Source organism: Coturnix japonica, chromosome 15, assembly GCF_054131305.1.
Source record: "Coturnix japonica strain WE chromosome 15, WE-NBRP24, whole genome shotgun sequence".
Lineage (NCBI taxonomy): Eukaryota > Metazoa > Chordata > Aves > Galliformes > Phasianidae > Coturnix > Coturnix japonica.
The window spans coordinates 17,556,359-17,573,855 of NC_140677.1; the positions used below are offsets into that span (position 1 = coordinate 17,556,359).

Below are 17,497 nucleotides of genomic sequence, written 5' to 3' on the forward strand. Positions count from 1 at the left end.
GCACCTCAGCAGCACACAAGTCCTATTTGCACTATGCCAGCACTGGGCATAGACCGCATCTGTTCCTGCCCCTTTCAGCCACATCTTTCACCTCAATGGAGGGCATTTTAATTTTTTTTAATACTGGGACTCTCTCTTAATGGAAAAATTCCCACAGTGACCAAAATTGGCTGTGATTGATGATCACTGGCTTGGGATGCTACAGTAATTGCTGTTAATAGGTAGGTATGATCAGAATTTTTCCATTGCAGTAGGACTGGATAGGAAAAATAGGGCTGCCACCTTTTCTTTATGCTTTTTTTAAGGGGGAAAAAAAAAAAAAAAAAAAAAGATGGTATTTCCATCCAAAACCTCTTTGTAAATGGAAACATGGCTGTGATATTTCTCGGAAACTGTGGCTTGCCTGCTCTGCCTTTCCATTGCCTCTCTTACCAGCCTGCATCCTCCATTATTACAGCACAGCTGGAGCTCTGTAAACCACAGCCTGCCCAGTTTGGGAAGAACTGAGACAATAGAGCATCACATTGGATGACCAAGCATTCTCCCCAAATTCCAACCCAAGCCTTAATCATACCAGTCCTTCAGCTAACAGAGACAGAGGTTAAGTATTGCCTGAATCTGGCAGGAATCTCGTTTCCCAGTTTGTGCACACTTGTACCAATGCAGAGAAAGGAGAATGAAAAATTATTTGCAGTCACGTATTTAAGAAGCATAAACAAGATTACCTTGGTGTAAGTTCACATCCCTTCAGCTCTGGCTTTTTGCCAGCTATCCAGCAAATACGTTCCCAGGCAGGAATGTTTGCTGAGACAATTTATTTACTTGTCGATGAAAATCAACGTTATATTGCAGCAGAATAATGTAACCTTGATACACATTGCATTTGCAGCCCTTGTGAAGAAACAAATTGCTTCTCCATGACAATCCATGAGAAACTAAAGTTGCTAGAGATCAGCAGGCTGTGCTTCTATGTCTGTCACAGTCCTCTCTGAAGCCCAATGCAGAGTACATCAGACTGTCCTGGGTGCCAGGAGACCTAGCTGCTTGACCCTGACACTGACTCATTTGTCAACTGGTAAGTCATTGGAAATGACTCATTTTATCCCCCTGCAGATGCTGCGAGTCAGTAGAGAAGCTTCCTATGACCCATAGCTGAAACTGGCAACAAATACTGTGTCAGTACTCCTGGTGAGCCCAACACTTCTAATACTTCATGGAGTTAAGCAGGGGCTATTCTGCAATGGGAGCTGATAGAAACTTATCAAAGCAGGACCCCAAAACTACAGTGGTTCAAAGCAACACATGGATGAGGCGAGAAGCCAGACCAGATGAACAAAGGAAAAAATCAGTATGGTTTATCACCATTTGCTTCATGTCCAGTGCTACCTACAAACAACAACTACCACTACCAGCCCATTGACAGTAGCCAAGTCTATGCCATGATGCCTGGGCAGCAGGGCCCTGAGCCACTACTATACCATCTGAAAATGCTCTATTTTCCCAATAGTATTCTCTGTTACTTCCTTATCTGGCAGCTCTGATCTTCTGGATCATTAATGAGAAACTAACAAAGAGTGTCAGGCTAATAGAGAAGCAGTAATTAAGATTAATCTTACCCCAGAGAGGATAACAAGCCTTTTTGGAGACTTAGTGCACCACAATAGCATTTGGAGGGTCAAAAATAGGGCAATAAATGTTAATTAATAGCAAACTTTTCTTTTGCTCTTAATTATGAGTGGTACGTAGGGATTTCAAATAAGCCTCTCATTCCATTCTAGCTACTACTTTTCAGAACCAGGACCTGTAAGCCATATAAAAATATGATGGCACATGTGAGCACAGGTCTCTCAAAGGTGAACCGACAGAGCCAGACAGACTAGGACTGCTGAGGCTTTATTCCCTGTTAGCAACTACAAGTCTTCTTTTCTGAAGATGAGTTAGATGAGCTTCTGTATACACCTGGAGTGAGGTAAGACCTTAATGAGTGACTCCTGCACCTTGGGCCAGACCAGGTTCCTCTCTCTACAACAAGCTCCTGACACCCTCTGGCAGCCCTTGGAGTTAGTTCTCCCATGGTGCAAATCCCCACAGCATCATTTCTTGACAAGGGATGCTGTGGATGGTAGAAATATATGTAAGGCTGCTACATGCACAGATATTATTACTGGCCCATGGAGTTCCTGAAGGCTGAAGCAGCATGGCAAGACCATGGAACACCACAGAGCCTTGCTCTTTGGGAATGTGATTGAGTTCCCAAGCCTGCTGCTCACTTCCCCTGTAGCCTTTTGTCACTTCAGCCTTTCACCTCAATTCCTTGTCTACCACATGAAGGCACTTAGGTGGCTGAGACTGCAGTATGCTACATCTTGCTACCACCTTTGGTGCTCATGTGTCCATGCTGCCTCATGCAACCATCTTCAAGACATAATTGTGCAATGTACATTTAATGAGGATGCTACCATCCTTCCTTCATCTGCCCTATGTAGATCCATAGGAAAAAAAGAAAGGCAAAAAATACCACTAGGCCATGCCTATACTGGAGAAGAAAACACCAATTTTTGCTGCTCTAGGTGATCCATAAAGCAGTGAGCATTTAGGATTCCAGTCTTGCCTGGCTGGAGCCCAAATGGAAGCAAATCCTCTGCAGGTGATCAAACCGATTGCAGTAAGCGAGTAATGGCCATGAGCAAGCAGTTTGTGCTGCGCCCTGCAGTGCTCCTGGAAGATGAGCAGCACTGGCAGCCCTGCAGAATGTTTAGAAAACAACCTAAGCCAGGCTGTCAGGAGACGGTGGTAAAGGCCTGAAGTATTTTGCTGATGGATTCTCTAATGCTGCAGCCCACCCATTGATTTGGGGCATGTTTTTCTGCTCTGTGTATTGACTTGAACTGGAATTTGCTTTTCCTCAATTACTGTGCATTGGACCTGACTGTTATAATCAGAAAGGGGTAGCAATGCAGCTTCTGAGAAATTCAAAGGCTTTGACTCATAAAGGACCTTTTAAATCACTTTTAAACATCTAACAGGATTTTAAAGCCATAGCATTATTGCTTTTTTTTTTTTTTTTCTCTCCACCTCTCCACCCATGTTAGTTTCGATCTGCTGTGTTAACTGGTCAGAAAATCTTGGCAAGAAATTCATTTGGGTACAAGACTGAAAATCTGGAGCTTTCCAGGCATTGATACCTTATAGGTTTCTGTAAGAGTAGAACAGAGAACTCATACCCTCTCTTTTCTGCAACTTTGGAAAGTGACACAAAAAGCCAAACCAATTCTGTCCCCTTTTCTCTCTGAAGACTGATTATTCTGGGGTTAATTTAGAGTACGGATTCAAGTTTGGAAGCAAATGCTAAGAGAGTAGATTGTGACCAGTGATTTCACTTGCCAGCCAGATGTATTTCTTAAACACACAGAATTCTCCCTGAAAGTTACTAATGATGCAATTAATGGAAAGGGCCCCTTGATCTTTTCATGTAAAGCTCCACATACAGTTTTACTCTGTGCAGTTGGCCTTCTAAGGTGGCTACTTACTAGTCCCAAGCTACACAGACTTTGGGCAGCTGCTCTTCTCTGCTTGTTCTGAAATGCATCAAAGGTGTTTGGAGGTTGTTCTTGGGTACTTTTGCATGACACTGTTGTGGTTTGTCTCCTTGACCATTTTGAGGCAGTACAAGCCCCATCTTTGCTACTTGGCTGCCCAAACAGCAAAGGCAGCTTCTGAAATTTCTTTGGCTAGAAAGTTCAAAAACATTCTTAGAAACATGGAATCAGAGAATCACCTGGGTTGGAAAAGATCTCCAGGATCATCCAGTCCAATTGTCCATCTACCGCCTATATTTCCAGCTAAACCATGTCCCTTGGCACTAATGCCTAATGGAGATACACAAACAGGAACCAATTTGGCCTTTCTGATGCTTTGTTAAAAGTTTGAGGTCTGGTTTCTGTACTAGTTGATAGCTTATATTTTCTCCAAAAGGCACGTGATTTCTGTTAATGGAACAGCTGCATATTATGTAAGTTTGCTAGGTGAGATGACCCATCCTGGCTTACAAGTAAGGATGTTTGAACAGCTGGTGTCCTCTTAAAACCCTAGTGAAACCAGGGTGCTTGCAGAGTTAATGTTTGACAGTGCAAGAATTAAGTCATGCATGGCATTAACCAAAGGAAGAAGTCATATGAAGGGGTGTGGTGAGGTACCAAGCCAATGAGCAAAGCAAACAAATGATGAATGAGAGTTAAAGCAACAACTCAGGATGTATCTAGAAGGAAACTACTGAGAAGCTATCTCCAGTCTCTGATTATCTTGCTACTTCTGGGGCAGGGATCTGTAAACATGATGAACTGTGCAAGATCGATAATAAAAAATCCATTCACCTTGGATCTTGCAATTTCTGCTGTGCAAGCAAACAGAATTTTACCTGACTGCAAGGAAGGAAAAGCTAATTAAAGAACTGTTACATAATTGGCCTAGGTTCATTTTTACCTAGTAGTCAGCAGCAGACAAGTGAGCCTGGAAAGAAAAACTCTGGAGAGATCATAGAATCATAGAATGACCAAGATTTTAGAATATCTCCCAGATCATCCAGTCCAGCTGTCCACCTACCACCAATATTCCTCACTAAACTCCCATGTGCTGCAGTACAATACCTAAATGTTTCTTGAGTACCTGCAGGGACAGTGACTCCACCAACTCCCTAGGCAGCCCATTCCAGAGCCTGAACACTCTTTTGGGAAGAAGTTTTCCCTAACATCCAACCTGACTCAGAATCTGAAAGATACAGTCCCTGCTTGCCATACTCCTCCATTCAAACTTTATAGGTGTGAAAGGAGCAGCAGTGATATCAGTTATGAGAGGTGTCTGAGCTCTGCAGGGTAGAGGCAAGTTGAAATGGACAGTTAATGTTCCAACAACACCTGTGTGTGAGAGAAGTCAGGAATTAATTCATCTCTGTCTCCTGATTCTTGCATGGTGGAAATCCAAACAGTAAGGCATTGATCTGTATTTGCTAAGGCATAGCTAAACAGGCCCATGTTGTTGCCTAGGCAGCTAGAGCAGTGTGCGTTAGTTAGCAAAGGTGTTCTATGGGCAGAAGGAAGTTGTCTTTCTGTCTGTGTCCTGCATGGGCATCTGTGACTGGCTGACGTCTGGCATAGTTGCCTGGGATACCCATGTGCCACCTGAAACCTCCCTCCTTGTGCCTGAGGTGCCTCCAGAGCAGTCACAGCTTTGCCAAGGTCCGGGAAGCTCACTGTGGCCGTTCTGGGGGAGCACTCACTGTGTGTTTTCTGGGCTGAAAGCTCCACTGAGAAGTTTTTTGCTTAAGATCTAATAGACAAAAATGCAGCATCTGTTACAAGTAATTGCCCTTGTCCTCTTCAGCCCCTATCACTTCCCAGTCTGACTCCCAGTGAAGTTACTCAGTCATTGCTATTAGAGGCTGCATTCATTTTACTTATGACTGTGCGAGGTCCTGGAGATGCAAGCTACCAAATATCTGTCAATCATCAACCAGAGGTTATCTTATCTTGTTTTTTTTTTTCTTTCCTAACTTGGCCAAACACAAAGTGAGGGCTAACACACCTTGAATAACATTGCCATAAAAAAAATAAATAAAAGTTAACAAACGTGCCCTCTGTAAATGTGACCCAGCTGTTGCTAGGCTGAATTTATGACAGCAATATAAAGCCAAACTGTTTTCAAGAAGGGAGTTACAAAAACACTGTGCTAATAGTTGTGGTCCAGCAAGAGATTAGTGCTTTCTGGCCTTTGGGAGGCCAACTGGAAAAGGAAAAGTGTGGGAGGTGATGTAAATGATGACTGGGGGACTTTGCATTGTTTCTGCCTGCAGCCAGCCAGTTGTGCTGGGTGCTTGACCTGACACAGCCCATGGGATTTGCAGTCTCCATGTTCAGTGCACTGGCTGTTTGGAAAACCAGTGCTTGAGAAGCTTAATTTTGCTCTCACTAATCTATATTTTATATATGTGTGTGTATGTACATATGTATATGTATATAAGCATATGGTTTTAATTTAAAGGTTTATTAGGGTATATATGTGTATATATGTACTCTATAGGTGATAGAAAAGCTCTTATTCATTTTTTTCCTTCTGTATAACAAGATATAGATAACACTTGATATGTTGGCTGAGACGTTAACTCCTCTGCATTAAGGGAACTGAAAGTCCCACTAATTTCTGAATGAATTTGGACTTGAGTTCAGCCTTCTGGTCATCTCTGATCAGGCCTCATTTTGTTGGCTGGTGGAGCTCTTGTTTATTTGATTGTTTTCCCTCTTCTCCAGATTTTTCTCATGTTATGTGTTTAAGGGATCTGAAAAATCTTAAGTTAGTACTTTTCCACTCTCAAAATATGTCATGAAAATAATAGTTCAAAGAAATCAATAGAAACTGTCTTTCTTTTGCATAATTCTGGTGTTTGAAACTCGAGGATTTTTTTATTTTTTGTGTTTTGTTTTAAGGGGTACTCGCTGGGCATCCCCAAAGTGCGATTTCTACAGGCCCACCAGACTTTGGGATCTGAACTCAGATTCATGGTTTTATGGGAGAGAATTCTGCCTTCCAGAGAGTGCAGGCTGTTGTGGTACTTGACTGACAATGAAGATATATTGATACCATGCTCTGGAGAAATGACTGCTGAAATAAACCATCAGTCAGGTGTGTGACTCCCTGTCATCTGAAGGGGTCTGGGCTAAATGTACAGCCACTAAATAGCAGATTTATTCACAGTGTTGTTGCAGCTGCAGTAAATCTCATGTCAGCTGCAACAAGCTAAAGGCAAAGCTATTTAGGCATGTTGCAAGAATGACTTTTGCTGTGATAGGAAATCCTTCACTGAACTCAGGCAGGCAGCAAGAACTGCAGAAACACTCAGAAAATAAAAATAATTCAGTGGGAGTAAATAGCATTAAATACTTTATTGGGCTGGGATGACGGAGGAGGATTTACCAAATTTACTGCTGGTCTGCCTGCTGCTCTTGTCATATTTTTCCTCTCTTGCAAATGTGTTGAGTATGGTATCCGTGCTTTCCAAAGATTAGGGATTTAATTCTGTTTCTCTTTCAGAACATACATCAGAAAATGGCCGTTCCTCCCTTTTCCATCTCTAGTGGCTCATTTACAGCATAGTTAGCTGGAATGTTGCAGTGCTATAGGCCTCCATGGCTTCCAGTTGTGTCTATTCCTTGTCAGCTGGAATATACAGATCCCCCTCTTCTCCAGAATGGAATGCTGGATGCAAAGTTGTAATTTCATTTTGAAGGAAGGGAAAGACTTGTATATCCTGGCATGCAAGAAAGCTAAAAGTGCCATGGGATCTGAGCCTCTCAATTTTAGCTTTGTGAGTTTTCTTATTACGGGCTTCATGATTCATTATTCTGATCAAACCAATTTCCAAGCAGTAAATAGCAGGAGGGAAAAATGTGTCATGTTGATAGCATGATAAAAGCAATGTCCCTCATCTGAGGGGAGTGTGAGCTAATTCCATTGCAAAAGGGATGGCTCATCCTATTATGTAGTGTCACACCACCAGGAACTTCAAGGCAAAGGGATGAGAGAAAGCACAGAAGGAAGATAAAAGAATGAGTAATTCAGGCTCTGATTCAGGCAAGTGCATGTACCACTCCCTGCAGTTCTCCCAGCACAGGCAAGTTCTCCTGCAAGCAGGAGAATGGATGTGTCCCATTCCTAGCCTATGGGCCCAATCACATTGTGTCGCAGCAGTGGCTCTTGCCTGAGCTTTTTGGTTTTCCGATGGCCAGGGTTGCCAAACATGCCTACAAATTAGGAGCTAGCTCCCCAGTAAGAAATGTCAGATCAGGCTAATCTGTCTAATCTGACTAATGTCAGATCGGACAAATTCTGTGAATCTTCAGCATGTTTGAGAGCCTTCAGCCTTCCCACGGGAGAAGACAAGATTTAAGTCTCTGTATACAAGCACAAGGTATTTTGGTTGCAGCTTGGCAGATGCCTGCCAGTTTCTTCGTGAACATACCTTGCAATCTGGGAGCCAAGGTAGCTGTGCAGTAGCAGTGTAGCTGTCACATGCTCATTTGCTAATGAGCCTAAGACTTCAGAAAGCAACTAGTAAAGGTAAATATGAAACTAAGCTTTGACTTCATGGATTTAGCACACCAGAACTGGGCTGTACATGTGAAAGAGCAGCAAAACAAACTCTGTGCAAAATAGCTGCCTGGGTTGGGGTTGTTGGCTGGCTGTTCATGTTTTGGCTAGCAGCTCTCTCCCATTACAGTTTTGTTGCCCTCTGTCCTTATTCATAGAGCCAGCTTAATCTCACAGTGGCTCACTTGAGCTGCTTTCTCCCAGGTAAACCCATTGCCAGCAGTTTACAGGCCCAGGGCAGCTCTTGGAGCAGGGCCCAGCTCCCTTGTACACTCAGTGTTCCACGTAGCCACTTGCTTTTGTCATCCCTCTGCATGACGTGCTATCACCAGGCATCTTATCAACATGAGCACTGCCTTGAAAGGAGCTAATTTATGCGATAAGGGCTTAATGTTCATTTCTAAAGCTGTACCAGCACCTTGTTCTCAAAAACAAGATTACGGGATCAAAATCTTGTAGGACATTTACCTTGGATAGTATTGTTCTCTTGTAAATGGTGTACGTGACATAAATCTCTTATCAGGGTATCATTTAACAAGGAAATAAGGTACTGCATATATTGAGTGTTTCACATTTTTATTATGTGGAGTTTATTATTTTAATGAATAACTGAGATTATGCAGTGGTGCTATTGAGCGGTAAGGTGACATTGCTTAGCTAAGTCTGTTGGCCCTGGGTGAAGTCTCAGCGATGACTTCTGAGCTGGAAAGGCAGCCCCACTGTTGCTTCCTACCATGTGGGGGATGTAGTATTGGTGGGAAAGCCTGCCAGGTTGTCCTGGCGATAGCAGGACTTTAAGTGTTACTGGTTTGTTTTTGTGAATGAGCCAAATCTCTCCAGTTGCCCTTTAAAAATGAGCAGTATGAGCAGTCTGTTTACAGTGAGATTTGTATTTAAAATTGCAGGACATTTCTTCATCATCTTCCACTTCAATAATGCAAAGCACAGCTGCAATAAATTTTGTGGAAGTGTTGTATCTCCACAGATTTCTGGTTTGGTACAGGGAATGCTTTTAAACCTGACTTAATTTGACTTTGATTTGTTGATTTGTGTCAGATAAGGGTGAGAAAAAGAGAGAGGCGAAAAAAAGCCTAAAACAAGAATGCAGGGATGCTTCCTTCTAGGGTGTGTCCTCCAGGTCCCCAGTGGAGATGTGGTCTGTGCTGTCTGTCCATCACTTCGTAGCTTCCAATGGGCTTTCTGTGAATTTGTCAAACTGATTAATGAACTCTTCATAAGCTCTTGATATTGTTGGCATCTGATGACAATTAGTGGATTTGTAGGCTGCGGTTGAAGCCTTCTGTAATACTTTATTCTTCTGGGCTGTAAAGTCCTGTTCTGAAGGCTTTAATCAAATGTTTTCTGGCAAAGCCCATGCTTCTGAATCTCCTCGTAGTCAGGTCTCCTTTTGCTTTTGTGTTAGAATAAGGTGAACTCTGAAATGTCAGTTTGGAGATGCTGTGTTTGAACACAGTGGTACTAGTCAGGGCTGTATTTGACCAGCTCTGTTTACTTAAGTACACAGTTCCTCACAAGCACTATTAATTTCAAAGGCTGCCTTAGCTCATTAGTGTCTGAAAGAGAAGGGTCTAAGAGGGTGTTTGGACAAATGTGAGGTTAAAGTAATGGCACTCCTATAACTGCATTGTAATGGCTGTACCTGCATGGTTGTCCCTGATCTGCCTTGGCATCTCAATGAGACTCTTTGAAGATGCTGGTTTGTGCCAAGTGCTGGCTTTCTATTGTTCTCTGCTCCTCCTTATTATTACCCTAGAACCAGGCAACTCCAGGCCCTGCAGTTGTACAGCAGGCACATTCATGCTGAAACAGAAATGTGTTGGTTTTGTGCTGGAATCCAAAAGCTAAACGACAAAGTCCAAACACTTTTGTCTGGGAGCCTCTGCCCTTGGCCTGTGGCGGGGGTTCTTCAGCCTGATGCCCTTGACAAGCATGTGCGAGGAGATTGTTTCCCCTTTTAGGAGAGGGGAATGTCTTCGTGTCTGCCAGGGAGGCTTCTGAGAAGCAACCCCTCTATCTCTGAGCAGCAGACCAGGAGCATAACATGGTCTATTATTATTAATAATAATTTATAGATGAAAAAAAAAGAATAGATTATTTAAAAGCCCCAGTTGTGTTTCCAGATCCAACCTGGGGCTCTTGCATGCCGGATTAGTTTGCCTTTAGGGAACCAAATAACTTGGGAAAACCTAGGTTTATTGCTTCACTTTGCTGCTCTTGGGAAAGCTCACCCCAGATCTTCAGGTGGGGAGCTCCAAGCCTTTCCATGAAGTTTCAGTTTATAGATACAGAGTTGAACAAAGAAAGGATAAGTAACCTGCTCCAAACCAGCAAGATGACATATCAGGGGGGATCTGACTCTGCTCCAGTGCCACTGCCTGAAGACTTGATGCAGATTTTCATCTCTTCCCTTCCTGCAACAAAATGTGCTCTTGGAGCTGGTCCATCAGCCAGGGAGAGGCTCACAGCTTGCTGTGCCAGGGTCTCTGCCAAATGGCTCCATTAAGTATTGCTTTCACGATTACAGTACTTATGCAAATGAGGAGCAGTCTTTTGGGAGAATGTTTATATAACTTGGATCCTTTATCTGGCTTGGGTATCTCCTCATCACTTGTACTGAAGAACTGTCTTCCTTAGTGGCTAAATCCAACTTTGTGTAACCCTATTTACCTTGTGTACCTGGTTAACCTTTATCATATTTGCAATTGCATTGGGAAAGTAGCATAAACAGAGGTGGGTGGTGGAGGCAAAGGCTAGCCAGAGAGGGCCAGCAGCGCCCTGCTTGCCAAGGGCCCACAGATAAGAGTAGATGTGTTCCAGGCAGTAAGGTACACGAAGCGGTTCCCTAATTTGTGCTTATCAGCACAATAGCTGTAGGAGTTTTCCATGCCTTCATGGGATTAACAGAAAGGCTGAAGTTTAAGCTAAATAGCACGAATCCCAAACTCTTTGGAAGTTATTGGCGGGGAAATGAGTCCTCAGGGTTGGCTCTGTCAAGCAGTTGCCCTAGGTAACTTTGTTCAGACTTCTCATGGCTCCTGTATCAGTACTGCGACCTCCAGACTAGCGTGGAAACACTTGTGGTTAGGCTTACATTGCAACAAGAAGCAGCCTTAAACCTTTTGCATTTGAATAGGAATGGAACAAAATAAAAAGCTACAATTCAGTTCAGCTGTGTAAGTAGCTTGCTGTACATTAAGCTTCTAGGAACTTGTCTTCAGAGGAATCTATAATGGTTGACATCTGATCACAGACCGTATGGTAACTGTTGAGTCTCAGCCTGAACCACTGATTGAGCACCTGGGGAAAGGACCTGGCCAGCCTTGGGAGCCCAGGTGAAGGCAGTTCAGCTGTGTGAATGGAAGGGTTGGGATCTGGCTACACCGCTCTTAGACTCTATTTAAAGGCTGACTGCCACGGGGGAAGGATCTCTGGTTGGAGATCTCTCCCTTGCAGAGTGTTTCCTGTGAGCCTAGATCTTCAGAGATGGGTGAGCACCTTTACTTTCCCTTTGAAATACCATCCTATCTGTGCTGATCCCTTTGCTGTTATGCTCTTGTATACCCTTCCACCATGTTAATCCTTTTGATTGTAGCACAGGCCATTCTGCTTCTCTATGACTTCCAAAGTGTGTTTGTTGTAGGGGTGGATAGAACAGCAAGATACAACTGTGCCTTGGCAGGAAATGATTTGGTGCAAAGCAATTACAATGGCAAATGCTGTGGTGGAAATGCTAGACTTAAACTCTTATCCTTGTTTAATTTGCTTAAGCAACTGCTTCCTTCCTAACTCCAAGACACCTGGAGCAGAGCAAGGGAGAAGCAAGTAGGCTTTCCAGAGGAGCATTGCCCTTTCCTGCTTGCTGAGTTTGAAGCAGACTTGTGTTCTATTTGTTGAGCAAAGAACTCCAGCTCCCCTCTGGACTGTAACAAGCCTAGTCAAAGTGATCTGTATGGGATTTTGTCAGCAGCTAATTTGCTTTCTCTTTTTTTAATCATTTAAGAGAAGTTACATCCCAGAAAATGCAGGCTCAGTGGAAATTTTACTGTCCTGGACTTTGCAAGTTTTTCAGAGCAAGCAGCAGCCAAGCATATAATCCCATCTTCTCACATCTGTGACTTTGTCCTTCTGCCCTGGCATGAGTTTAATCTTGAGGTCTGTGTTCTCCTGGGCTAGCCCCTTTCAGATGCTGGTGGAGACAAAGATGGGAGGCCATTGAAGAGCAGAATACTGAGACAGCTGCAGCTGTTAAGTAGCCAGATTCACTTGTAAAGAAAGCCCATAACTTAGGGGATGATTAATATTAGCACAGCAAGGCTTGGCTTTTGGTTTGAGTGGTGGTGAAATTGTGTATAAATGTCAAGACTCTGTTCTGAAACTGTAGAGGTGCAGCCTGGTACCAGCCTCAACCTCTGCCACAAGGCTGTGAAATTCCTGCTGATTGAATGGCAATGTGAGATACAGAACACTTCCAAAATCAGCCTGCCTGTTGGGTGTGAGAGAAATTTGCTCATTTCCCTGACGTTTACCATTTTGTTTCCCGGCCTGCGAGATGTATGTCCAAGAGAACAAATGAAATGCATTTGGACAGAAAGAATTAAATTGAAATTTCACTGTACTTGTAGTTTTAAGAAGTTCCTGGGGAAAAAATAGCAATCAAGCAAGGGTAAAATGTCAGGTCTTGGCTGTTTCCTTCCAGTGCTCCACTTTGGGATACTGAGCCATCACTGAGGTCCCACTCACCTGGTGGCACACTGTCCAGAGCAGGGCTCTGTGAATGCATCCATTTGAGTGCATCAACCCATGTTTTCTCCTCCATCCTGCCAAAGGTGTGGAGGTAAGAGAATGCAGCTGCCTTAAGTTCCACTGGGGATTAACAGGAGCTGAAAGGACCTGTGTCCCTTGGGATGAGAACTGTGAACAAGGTGTACAGGTGTGCTTTTCCTCATTCCTGGGTGCTGGAGAGAGCTTCCACAGCTGTTCAGAGCTTCAGCAAACTACAGAGGACTTGATTTTTGTTACATGATTTAACCCTCTATTATTCATCTCAACTGACCTTTGTAACTCTCTGTAGTTACTGTTTAAATTGCTCCTGTAATAAGGATTACTAGAGCTCCAAAATCTGGAAATCTGCAGACTTTAACAACTCCTCACTTTTTTTTTTTTCCTCCCCTTGTGTGTGAAAGCTGTAATGGAAGCACTTCTCTTTCCTATGCTTTCTTCTGCTTGCATTAAGTTTTCTTCTAATGCTGTGCTCCTGCTGGCCTATGTACTACAGCCAGCTCCTTGTTATGGCCTCTGGTAAGCAAAATTTTCCATCCTGTTATTTTGCTGTGCCAGAAGATTTCTTTTTCTCCAAGATATATATATATTTTTTTTTTGGTTGTGTGTTTGTGTGTATATGTGTGTGTGAATAGATATGTTTGTTTTTGTACTTCTCAGCATGTGTGGACAGGGCAATCCAGCTTCCAAGCACTGCCATCCCAATCTTGTGTTGTGTTCTGTACAGCAGTGTTTCTTCCTCTCCCTGTTCCCCATCTCTGCTTCATCCCCAGACATACAAGTTGTCCAATTCACTGCTCATGGTCTGCACTGGAATGGAATCCAGGGTTGTGTGCAGCTTCACCTGGCAGAAGCAGTTGCACAGCAATGTGTTGCACACCTGTGCAGTCAGTTATGTTTCCTAGGCAAAGCTTCACTTTCCCTCTGAGCTGTGATGTAACAAAGCTGGTACTTGGCTTCCAGCCTGCTTTTAGTGAGGTTGCTTATGCACATGAATTTAGGCACACCATTAAATGTTCTGGGTAGGTGGCTAAAAATTCTGTGAGATTAAGCCTTATCCTAGGGGTTCTATTTTCTGCTGAAGAGAAAACCCACATCTTTCAAATCTAGCCACCCTCATAGCAAAAGTTTAAAGGGTTACTCTTGAAATATGGAAATCTGAAATATTCCTCAACTCAAGAGATTAGAAGCACAGAAGAAAACTGGTAATGAACCTGTATTTTCCTGTGTGCACATTCAACCTTATTGAGAACCAGTTCTCCTGTGGAGGAAAGAGTTTAATTTTCCTGTCTCTACAGACTGTTTCTCTTCTCAGATTGCCTGAGAAGGTACCCCATATGGTCAGTGGACTTACCATGACTGTCTTTTCCTTTGTTGAGGGCACCTGCTGCTTTACTGAAGGGCCACTGACAGGAGCTAATTTCATTTGTTGTTGGCCTGGTAAGCAGGCTGCTGAAGTCAGAGAAAAGGCTTCTTTTGCTCGTGATAGGTCAACAACACAGGTTGAATTTGCACAAGCATGTTTCAGCTTTGCTCTCTTTCATGTTTGTTCACAGGATATAAGTGCTTGAGGAAGCAAGCTGTATGTGTGTGAGTCATTGTGTGTGTGAAGTGTTTGTCCAGTCACCCCAGGATTTTCCACCCAATCTTTGAGTTGGGCTATGGAACAGAAGCAGATGAGTAAGTTGCATATGGGGGCTGCCATGTCTGTCTGTTATAGACTTGAACTGGCTGATCTGTGCATGTGGGATCTGGAAACCTGACCAGACCTTAACAACCCAAGCCCTGATCTGAGAACGTGTTTGGGATAGTGAAGTTAAATGATGGAAGGAACTTTTGTTTCCTTGCTTGGAAAGGTCTTGTTTGTTTCCTGACTGCAAACATGCTGACAGACCATAAAATATGAACAGCTGGTGAATGACAATAGAATTTTCAGTCTCTCATCTGTTTCTTCCTTCTGTCCCATGTTTGCTTTCTTTAGTGGTTTCAGATGCAGCCTTAGAGTGCCATGAATCTAAATGTAACCTATCTGTGCAGGCCTAACTCCCAACGGCACCTCTGTCTCACTGCCTGCCAAGACTGCATAGCTTAAATGACATTACTGCTATGTGGGAGCTCTCCTTGAGCTCACTGCGCAAGTTGTAATGAAAGGATAATTAGAGACTTCTGTCCCTTGCTTGTGCTTAGGTATTATCTTAACCCACCTGCCTCTGAAACCCAAAGACAGCTCTTGCTGTTGCCTGGAACGTTCACAAGGTGAAGGGGACTGTGAGGGTATGTTTTAATTGTCTGCTGTGGCTTCCTTCCAGACAGCCTGCCTTGAGTGCTGTTACTGACAGACAGGCTGGTAGGCACTGCTGGTGGTGTGCACGAGTGTCTTCTTGTTAGAAGATAAACAGGCACATATGTGTGGCTCAATAGTGAAATGCAGCAGGACGTGAAAAGTCCTGCTTTGTAGCATCTCTTTTAAAGTAGCCAAGAATAAGCCACAACATTATTTTTATTGTTCTTTTCCTTTGCTTTTGTTTGTTTCCTCCCTGTGTGCTCTCCATGATGGCATCTTCACTGCAACTGGTCTACACACAAGAATGAGATTTATCCTGAGCTTTCATCTCTCTCTTACTACAATCTGATGACCTTCAATCTTACAAAAAGTGCCTGGCTTTTGTAATTCTTCTTTTGTCCTAATGGTATTGATACCACCAGTTTCTGCTCTTGTTCTCTCCATATTTCCAGTGCCTCTTCTCTGAGGTGAAAAGCCACTATCCTGTATTGCTCTGGCTGTCCCTGTCTTGAACTGTCTGCTTCAGGGTGAAGTCCCAGTATGGAGAGGAGCTCTTCCATGGATCGGTGGCTTTGTCCAAGACTACAGCTTTGCAAAGGTAACAGACTTGAAAATGGTGGCATAAATGCAAGTGCTTGGTTTTCTGTTGAGTGTGTAGGAGGTCCTGTTGGAAACTTGTTGCCTAAGTAGTAGGTTAGCAATTGAACATGATAATTCATTTACTTTCAATTGTATTCTTGTAAGTTTACCTAGGGGATAACAGAAGGATACATACTGAAATATAACTGAATGACTTCCTTGCTGCACACCTGATCTTTCTCTCCTTTTTACCCTGCTTAAGGAGAAGGACAAACTACTGTTCTCTGTCCACGTGATGATCTTGCTGATGACTGCACTGCATTCCAGTGTGTGGCATTAAAAACTAGAAAGGACATACATGGCTATCACTGCGCTGTGGCAAGAACGTGGCTGTATGCATGTAGAGCTATTACAGTGTGTTTGTAAGACAAGATATAATTGAAAATTCTGGCACGTTTCCCACAGCAAACATTGTTAATCCCCATGAGCTAGGATTAGTCACCACTTCTTACAAGCCTTGACACAAAGCTATCAAGTTATTCAGTTAATCCTTGCTTACAGGATAAATATTGCATCCAGTGGGGAATTTGGCAGTGTCTTCTTCCTCTCCTTTTGTATAGTGATGCATCGAGTCTCTTCCACCTGAAGCTGGAAGGGAAAAATGCAATAACATTATTGATTTTAGCACCTGCATCATGATGCAGCTGGATCAGCAGGGAAATTGAGTACAACAACCTGCTGAATCCAGGCAGTGAATGTAAGGTTTCCCCATGAAACCAGGGAACTGAGATGAAGGTATTTTAGGCTCTGAACTTTCATGGAGTCTGAAGTGCATCTCCAGGTTTCCTCGTGGACAGTCTCCAAAACAGCAGCACCTCACTGAGCAGCTGGCAAAACAGCTGGGTGAATCTGGGGCTGCTGCGCAATCTACTTAGGGTAGATTGAGTCAGAGCACCAAGGGAGCTCGGAAACCTTGGCTCTTCAGCAGCCCTGATGGGGACTTTGTCTTCCAAGCCTGTTGTTGGAAGTATATGGTGAAACCAAGAATACAAGTAGGGGAGAAGGGTCTTCTGGCTGGGGAGCTCTTGATTTGTGACCAGCCCTGGCTTCCCAGTATCTTGTCAGAGTGCATGTGGCTGCCAGGTGAAGTCTGACTTGGAGTAGAAATGTTCTTATCTAGTGCTTTTGGGTTTTTGTTTTTGCTTGGTTTGTTTCCTTGACTGTCTATCTGGAAGAAGAGCTCATGGACCCAGCAGGGTGGTGTTTCTTGAAACCCCTTTTCAAGGAGATACCTCCTTTTGGAGTTTTTTCAGCAAGTACGACATGGGTGAGCATTTTCATTTTTTTTTGATTATCCCTTTCCAACGTGATAATCTTTCTAGCTGTATGATCTGTAGATAACAGTGTAACCACATCACTCTGTATGTTTGTTGGTTATACACATGGGCTTGGCAGAGTTGCACTGAGAAGGAGCACTGGTAATGGTGCACGGGCATTGGGTAAGGCTTGCAGCAGCCCCTTTGCAGTGATGTCTCTGTTATGCGGACCTACTATGCAAGGGTTTCAGAGTTGTTTCAGATCATAACTCAGAGTGTTGAAATGATCTGCTAAAATTATTTTATGAATCTTTCCAAATACCAGGGACCAAAAAAAAGGGGGGGGGGGGGGGGAGGGGATGTACTCAGCAGTCTGACT

The 17,497-nt window shown here is 43.4% G+C and overlaps 1 long non-coding RNA gene across 1 annotated transcript; it reads left to right on the plus strand.

The window, feature by feature from the left end:
- Positions 1–11,007: 11,007 nt before the first annotated feature.
- LOC146758416 (uncharacterized) lies at positions 11,008–17,428 on the plus strand. The gene is made up of 3 exons (XR_014934688.1): positions 11,008–11,647; positions 15,676–15,821; positions 17,038–17,428. It is a non-coding gene; the product is annotated as an uncharacterized LOC146758416 (long non-coding RNA).
- The last annotated feature ends 69 nt before the right edge of the window (positions 17,429–17,497 follow it).